This window comes from Delphinus delphis, chromosome 9 (assembly GCF_949987515.2).
Source record: "Delphinus delphis chromosome 9, mDelDel1.2, whole genome shotgun sequence".
Classification (NCBI taxonomy): Eukaryota; Metazoa; Chordata; class Mammalia; order Artiodactyla; family Delphinidae; genus Delphinus; species Delphinus delphis.
This window is the reverse complement of record NC_082691.1, coordinates 100075436-100082750: the sequence shown is the minus strand read 5'-3', so window position 1 is coordinate 100082750 and position 7315 is coordinate 100075436. Positions and strand designations below refer to the sequence as shown.

The 7315-nt window shown below is 43.9% G+C and overlaps 1 pseudogene; it reads left to right on the top strand.

The window, feature by feature from the left end:
* The first annotated feature begins 3916 nt into the window (after positions 1-3916).
* Positions 3917-4740, top strand: LOC132430572 (activator of 90 kDa heat shock protein ATPase homolog 2-like; annotated as a pseudogene).
* The last annotated feature ends 2575 nt before the right edge of the window (positions 4741-7315 follow it).

Genomic DNA, 7315 nt, shown 5'->3' with positions numbered 1-7315 from the left:
TTCAACATATTTATTGGAACTTCTTCAAAAAATATTAATACAGTATTGTTTCTCTTGGGTTGTGGCTGCTTAATCAAGCTTCTGTTTTACATTTTCCAAGTCATCAGGAAGCTATAGGGCATTTTCCTTATTCCCCTTTGTCATCTTCTACAGAAAGTGGTTTGTTTTTCTGGTGCAAATGGTCTTGAAAAAGATCACTGATGATTTATCATTTCTTTCTGACATTTGTAACATGATCTTGGGGCAAATAGTTTTCAGTTTAAATTTCATTTCAGTGGAGTCGAACTACCAATTGTAGAAGTCTCTGTAAATGCAACTTTCTGTATTTCTTAAAAACACATGAATGGGTTTAAAGATATCTCACAGGAAATGCTGAAGACAGTTCTATGCATACTTTATCACACAGTATTTTAACACATTTAAATGAATATGTCCTATGGTAGGTAGTTACGTGACTGTGTCTTATGCTATGTGCTCAAATGGCTTTTTATTTTATTTTTATTTTTGACAGCGTCACGTGGCTTGTAGGATCTTAATTCCCCACCCATGGATAGAACCTGGGCCCCTGGCAGTGAGAGAGCTGAGTCCTAACCACCGGACTGCCAGGGAATTCCCTCAAATGTCCTTTTAATTGAATCAAACTCTTTGTTTCAGGTCAAGTTTCTCCAGTTAGAAATGAGTGTCTGTGGCAGTTCCAATGACTGACTTCTTTATGAGTTCCCCCCATCCCCCCACTGTTCCTGTAAAACAAGGGCCTGTACATTCAGTATTCCACCTTTATCAGGGTATAAATTCGCTTTGTTTGCAGCAACTGTTGTTTTGGAAAGAGGACCAGCAAAACCATCACAAGCTCTTCTTGGAATTGTATCATCCAAACCTTGCCCATTTTACATATTGAAAAGTCTGGCTTTTCAAGATCCGTGTCGTAACTTCTCGCGTGATACGAACAAAGGTAGAGAAGGCTTTTAAACATTACTGATGAGAAGTGTGAAGCCATCCTGAGACAGAAGGAAATGCGTTTGGGGGTCCAGATGGCAGTGCCCTTTGATGACGTGGTCATCTGTTTCTGAGCCCAGGAGTAGGAGAATCCGGATAAGCGTCAGAACGAACGCTCGTGGTGCATGCTTTACATGCATGGGATGAGGCGTATGCATGAGGCTGCTCTCTCTAGGCATGAGACGTTTTTGTTGAAAATTTGAGAGTGATTCATGAAATCAAAGGCTAAGCAAGTCTCAGCAGGTCATCCATACTTTCTGTTTGCTACTTGGTCAGCCTTTAACGAGACAGCAAACTTGATGTACCCATCCAGCGTCTTTTAAAGTCACAGATACTTATATTTAAGTCACTTTTGCAGTTGGAGATTCAGCATTCAGTGAGTCGTCCACATAGTGGTGAAAGCGTCACTGGATAGAAAATCATGCCCTTAGAGTTTTCATGCTGACAGTGCTGATGTTGAAAGGTAGTAGAAAATGCCACCTATGAGAGAAGAAAACTACCTGTACTTGTGCCATTTGAAAATTATGTCATAACTTCCTTATTCTATGAGAATGACTTACACAGGGGAAAAAAACACCCTCCTTCCTGATGGATATGAATGAGGAAGGATGCAGCCCTAAGAAATGCTGAACCAGCACATGGAAGCGAAACCTTGTCCTGGTAACATTGTTTGAACCCCGCATTAAGTGGTCCCTGAACTTATCCTACCCGACTCTTCACGTATGTGAACCAGTAACATTTTCTTACTGTTTAAAATGTTTTGGAATTGCATTTCCTCTTACAAAACAGAGTCCTAAGAGACACAGAAATTGTTAACAGAATGAGGGTTTGTGAGTAACAGATCCTAAGGCATGAAATTGGCTGCACAGAAAAAGAATGGGGGAGGAGTGATGATTGTCCGGGCTGAGAAGGTGACAGTCTTTGTTAGGTAGTAACTGTCACCTCTTCTGTCTTGGGACTCAGACCGTGTACATACTAATATGAAGCATTAGGGACTTGGTAGGGAGAAAAAAATTCAGATGTTGCTGCTTGCTTGTTTTCAGCCCTCAATATGTTTCTAAAAAAAAAAAGAGACAGTCTTAGGCTGTCAAGACCTTGATACTTTTCAAGGTTACAGGGCAGTTATTTTGTAGAATGTCCCTCAATCCGGCTGTACCTGATGTGTCTTCATGAGTAGGCTCAGTTTATTTGCCTTCAGAGGGTTAGCCAAGATGTGATGCTGTGTTTATCTCACTGCATCTTATCGGGTGGCGCATGATTTCAATTCGTTCCATTACTGAGGATGTTCATGGTGATCACTTAAGGTAGTGTCTGCCAGACTTCCCCCCTCTGTAATTAACAAGTAGTTCATGATTTTGTGGGAAGGTACTTTGAAGTCATGTAAATATCCCATTCCTCATCAAATTTTCCATTCGTTTAGCCACATATTTTATATCTGTATGGACTCATAATAGTTTCCTATTTTTATTCCTATTTTGTCCAGTGGGTTATAATTCTATCAGTATTTATTTTGAGGCTCTCATTGTCCTAAATTTGGCCAGAGGAAGCCCCCTTACACAGGCTTCTGTGTCCTTTTGACTTGTTCTCATCATTCTTGAGCAACTTCCTTGCTATCTCTGTCACAGGTGTGTCTTCTATTTACCCTGTTCCAGCACTGCAGTTGATCATTTCTCCCAGGACCCCTGGTTCCTTGTAACGGAGAGTGGGTTAGAAGCCAAGATCCGGCACTAGTTGTGCCCATTGCTATTTGAGGATTGCTACTCCCAGACCCTCTCAGTGGACAGAGCTAGGACATACATACATATAACACGTACACATGTTTACATTTACACTTATTTCCACATCTATTTTTACGAATGATTCCACACCAATACCACTACCACACCAGTGTCCGTTCTAGTTTTGTCCCTTCCCGTATCGGTAATTCTCATCTCCAAGAGTGAGCTTTGCTCCCATTATCTGTAATATATTTATTTATCTGATCAGTCCTCCTGTGAGTAAGCCACCTCATGGGGCCACTGCCACCCCTTCCCCCCCCGAGCAGAGCCCCAGTGGGGCTCTGACATCCTGCTCTGGGCCACCCCGCCCCCTCCCATCCCCACCTGCTGTAGATGCTTACCTTACTCAGCTCTACTTAATGATTTTGGAACTGAATTGTTCAGGAAAGGAAGGGAGGAGAAAGAGGAAGGAAAAGAAAGAGGAGAAGGGAAGCAAAAGGTGGTGACACTATTAATGGAAATGGTTTAGTTGACAAAATGAATCAGTGTAGAAGTGAAAAAGATCAACAGAGGTGATAAATTTAATATGTGAGCGGATATAGGACTGAAATCAACCCCCAAACTGAATCTAGTACAGATCTGAAAGTCATTTAAATAAAAGTGATTCTAATGCTATAAAATTAGGAGTAATTTACTAAGATCATAAACATCAACAGCCAATTGCAGATGGCCGTGGGCTGGGGTTTGGAAAGCACACCCAACCCAAGGGCAGCACCAGGAGGAAGGGCAGTCCCAGTCATTCAGCAAACGACGATGTGGCCGAGTATTGTCCCTGCCCTCGAGAAGCTCACAGTCAAATGGAGAGAAAGATGAATAATGGGCAGATAGAGGAAAGTGGAATAAGCGCCAGGCGAGAGGGAAAGCAGACGCGTGAGGACAGCACCCAGGAAGGGCACTTAACCCACATTCAAGGGGTCAGGGAAGTTGTCCCAGAGAAACGACACCTCAACTCAGTCTTGACCAATGAGAAGCAGGTTGCACCTGTCCAAGAGGTAAACTTGAAGTTGATTAAAGTGCAGGTTAGACAGTCTAATGAGAACCAAGGAGGAAAGCAATGCATATTTTCGATGAAAGGGCTTCATGTGTGGTTTATGATAGAAGGAAGATTCCAGTCATTGGAAGGAGGTAATTAAGACTAACACATGTTGAGAACATCCAGCCCTTGGATGATAGGAGATGTTGCCCACAGTCCTACAGAGGGAAGCCAGGAGGGGAACAAGAGGAGAAGCAGGTTCAGGGACGTGGCAGTGAGCCAGGGCTTGACAGAGCGGGATGCCACCAGCTGGTCCAAGGGGAAGCTCTGTGAGCTCCTGGCGGGCACCACTGTGGAGAATGAGGCTGCCGGTTGCGAGATCAGTGAGCTGAGGCAGGTGGAAGGTGAGGCTTCCTGCAGCCGCGGCAAAGGAAAGCTGATTTTCCTCTATGAGTGGAACATCACATTGGGCTGGAAAGGTGTAATTAAAGAAGCTGGTGCGAAGCACAAGGGGTTGATTGAAATACCCAACCTGTCTTAAGAAAATGAAGTAGATGACACTGAAGTGAACGTGAGTAAGAAGAAAGGAGATGGGGATATACTTGAAAGATCTTATGAAAACTGCAGACACCGCCAAGGTCAGGGAAGCCCTTGGAGATTACCTGAAGGCACTTAAGTCGGAATTCACAATGGGAATGATTTTACAAACCAAAGCTATGGCAACCCAGGAATTGACTGTTAAAAGGAAACTGAGTGAGAATACCTTGCAGATTCAGGCCTCCTCTCCAGTGGCACTGGGTGTAAGGATTCCCACTATGGCACTGCACATGACGGGACTGTTTGACACAGCTATCGAGCAGCTGTACAGAATCTTCACTGTGAAAGATTTGGTACAAAAATTTTCTAAATCTCCTGCTGTATTAGAAGCTGAAAAGGGAGGGAAACTCCAAATGTTTGATGGGAACATCACCGGTAAATATATAGAATTGTTAACAAATAAAAAGGTCATCCTGAAATGGAGATGCAGGAACTGGCCAGAACACTAGGCACTAGTTGCACTGACTTTTGTGCCTACTCTAGGGCAGACGGAACTACAATTGGACCGTGAAGGAGCTCCTGCCTGTGAAGAAGAGAAACTCAAATTCTGTTGGCGGAAGCAGCATTTTGAAGAAATAAAAGGTTTACTGCAGCTGAGAAGATTTTATAAGGGCATTACTTTTTGTAAGCAGAAAAACATTTGGTAACATTTGGTAACAAGTGGTAACATTTACCACTTCCCTCTATCATTCCTTTAAAAAAAGAAAACAAATACTCTTAATTTATACTGGATTAAATCCATGAATTTATAACAGAATAGAAAAAAGAACACTAACACGTGGGACAGCTCTAGCCCTCCAGCCGCCCCCCTCCTGGACCATGTGCCAGGTTCCCCACTGTCTTCGGGCATCTGCTTCCTAAACTACAACCAGTCACCTGCTCTGCTGTTTTCTTGGACCATGTTGTCCAGGCCCTTAGAGAGCAGTTGGAACAGCCTTTTGGTTCTGAGCAGCCCAGCCCTATCGTTTGGGTTAGATGCCGATGAGAACTCTTCCCTGCAATATTCCTGACGTCGTTTCTCCTGGAGTACTGTTTCTACTACTACCAGAAAACAGACACCTCACTGGGCTTTTTAGTCATGTGAGAAGTATGGTAAGATGGGTGCCCCAGTTCCAAGTAAAGCTTACAGTGCTGGAGTGTGGATGGTTTTATTTCCCCTTCCTGGCATTGAAGGGTCCTCAGGTTTTTTGGGTTTTGTTTTGATTTTCTCTCTCCCAGTGTCTTGTGCCTTTAGTGAAATATGGGAACTTTGGCGCCCCTGGACGTGCTTTCAGACACAAAGCTGAAGGCAACCAATCCACCGCATTGTGACCTTTCGAGGTGAGAAAACACACTGTTCCCAAACCAGGCTCAATATCCCAGGTTGAAATGGGACAAGAGCTGCTCACTCTTCCAGGACAGAGGGGAAAGGGAGAAGACAGAAAGGGCAGTTACCCCCGTGCCGGGAGGCTTGGATTTGAAGAGCATCAAAGTGTGGCTGTTTTAGGGTAAGAAAGAGTTGGAGCACTGACATTTGAGTGTGTGCACTGAGATTACATGAATTGCTTTTCTTAAGTCTTCTTGTCATAGTGGCAGCATGTAGAATTCTGTGATTCCAGCCTGTAAGATGAGGCCTTTCTTTTTTTTGTTTTGTTTTGTTTTTTGTGACGCGGGCCTCTCACTGTTGTGGCCTCTCCCATTGCGGAGCACAGGCTCCGGACGCGCAGGCTCAGCGGCCATGGCTCACGGGCCCAGCCGCTCCGCGGCATGTGGGATCTTCCCGGACCGGGGCACGAACCTGTGTCCCCTGCATCGGCAGGCGGACTCTCAACCACTGCGCCACCAGGGAAGCCCTAAACTCTTTTTGACAATAAAAAAAACCTTTTTAGGTACCTCATGGAAAGTGCATATTATTCTCTGTTGATAAATCTAATATATATTGTTGTTGTTCCTTGTCTTCTTGTTCTCTCTTCCATGAAATTCTTCTCATTGCAGCAAGGTGATCACTCTTACTTCTCTTGTATCCTCTGACAATCCCTAAAATGTTGCTTTCCAAACTTTCATCCTCTACTTTCTTCTCACTCAACATCCTCTCCATGGGTGATTTCATCCACTCACACCTCACTTACCCATCACATACTGGCATTTCTCCTAAGCTCAAAACCCACGTTTACATCTGCCTACTGTAGCTCTCTTCTTGGATGCTTCACAGGCATCATAAACTCAACACACCCCAAACTGAAATCATTCCCGGCTTCACTCCTCCTCTCGTCCCTGCCTGACAGTAACATGTTCCTCCTTATCTGTTCCCCATCTCATTGAAAGGCACTACCAGCTGCCCTGCTGACCCTTCATTCCTCTTCCCCATATGTCTTGGTCAATCACCAATTTGTACACTGATTCTAGTTCCTTATTATTACTTTAATATTCCTACGTTGCTTCATCCCCGCTACCACCACCACCTCTCACCTGGATTAGCACGAGACCATCTCCTCACGGATAGACCATCTCCTATCCAGTGTTCCTGACTCCAGTCAACTTCCACTGCCACATGCCCACCAGAGTGATCTTTATAAAATGCAAATAATTCCATGCCACTCCCCCACTTAAGATTTTTCACTGACTTCTTATTGCCCTCAGGCTAAAGGCTTTTATTTTCTGGACCCCTGCCTCCAGCTTCATCCCTGTTGCACCTCCTCCCACTATATCTCAGGTTTACTAAATAACCTGCCTTTCTCCAAATTCTCCATGTTTCGGTTATTTGCATGGGCCTCGCTTACATAGAATATCTCTCACTATAGATTCAAGCTATATTATGTTTTCCATCCTTCATGTTCCAATTCTTTGCATGGACTTCCCTATATCCACCGTCTCCACCTGTCTAATTCAAGATATAAAGCCACACTTAGGGGGAAGTTTATACCTACATTAGAAGATAAGAAAGGTCACAAATCAATTACCTCAGCTTCCATTTTAAGAAACTAGGGGAAAA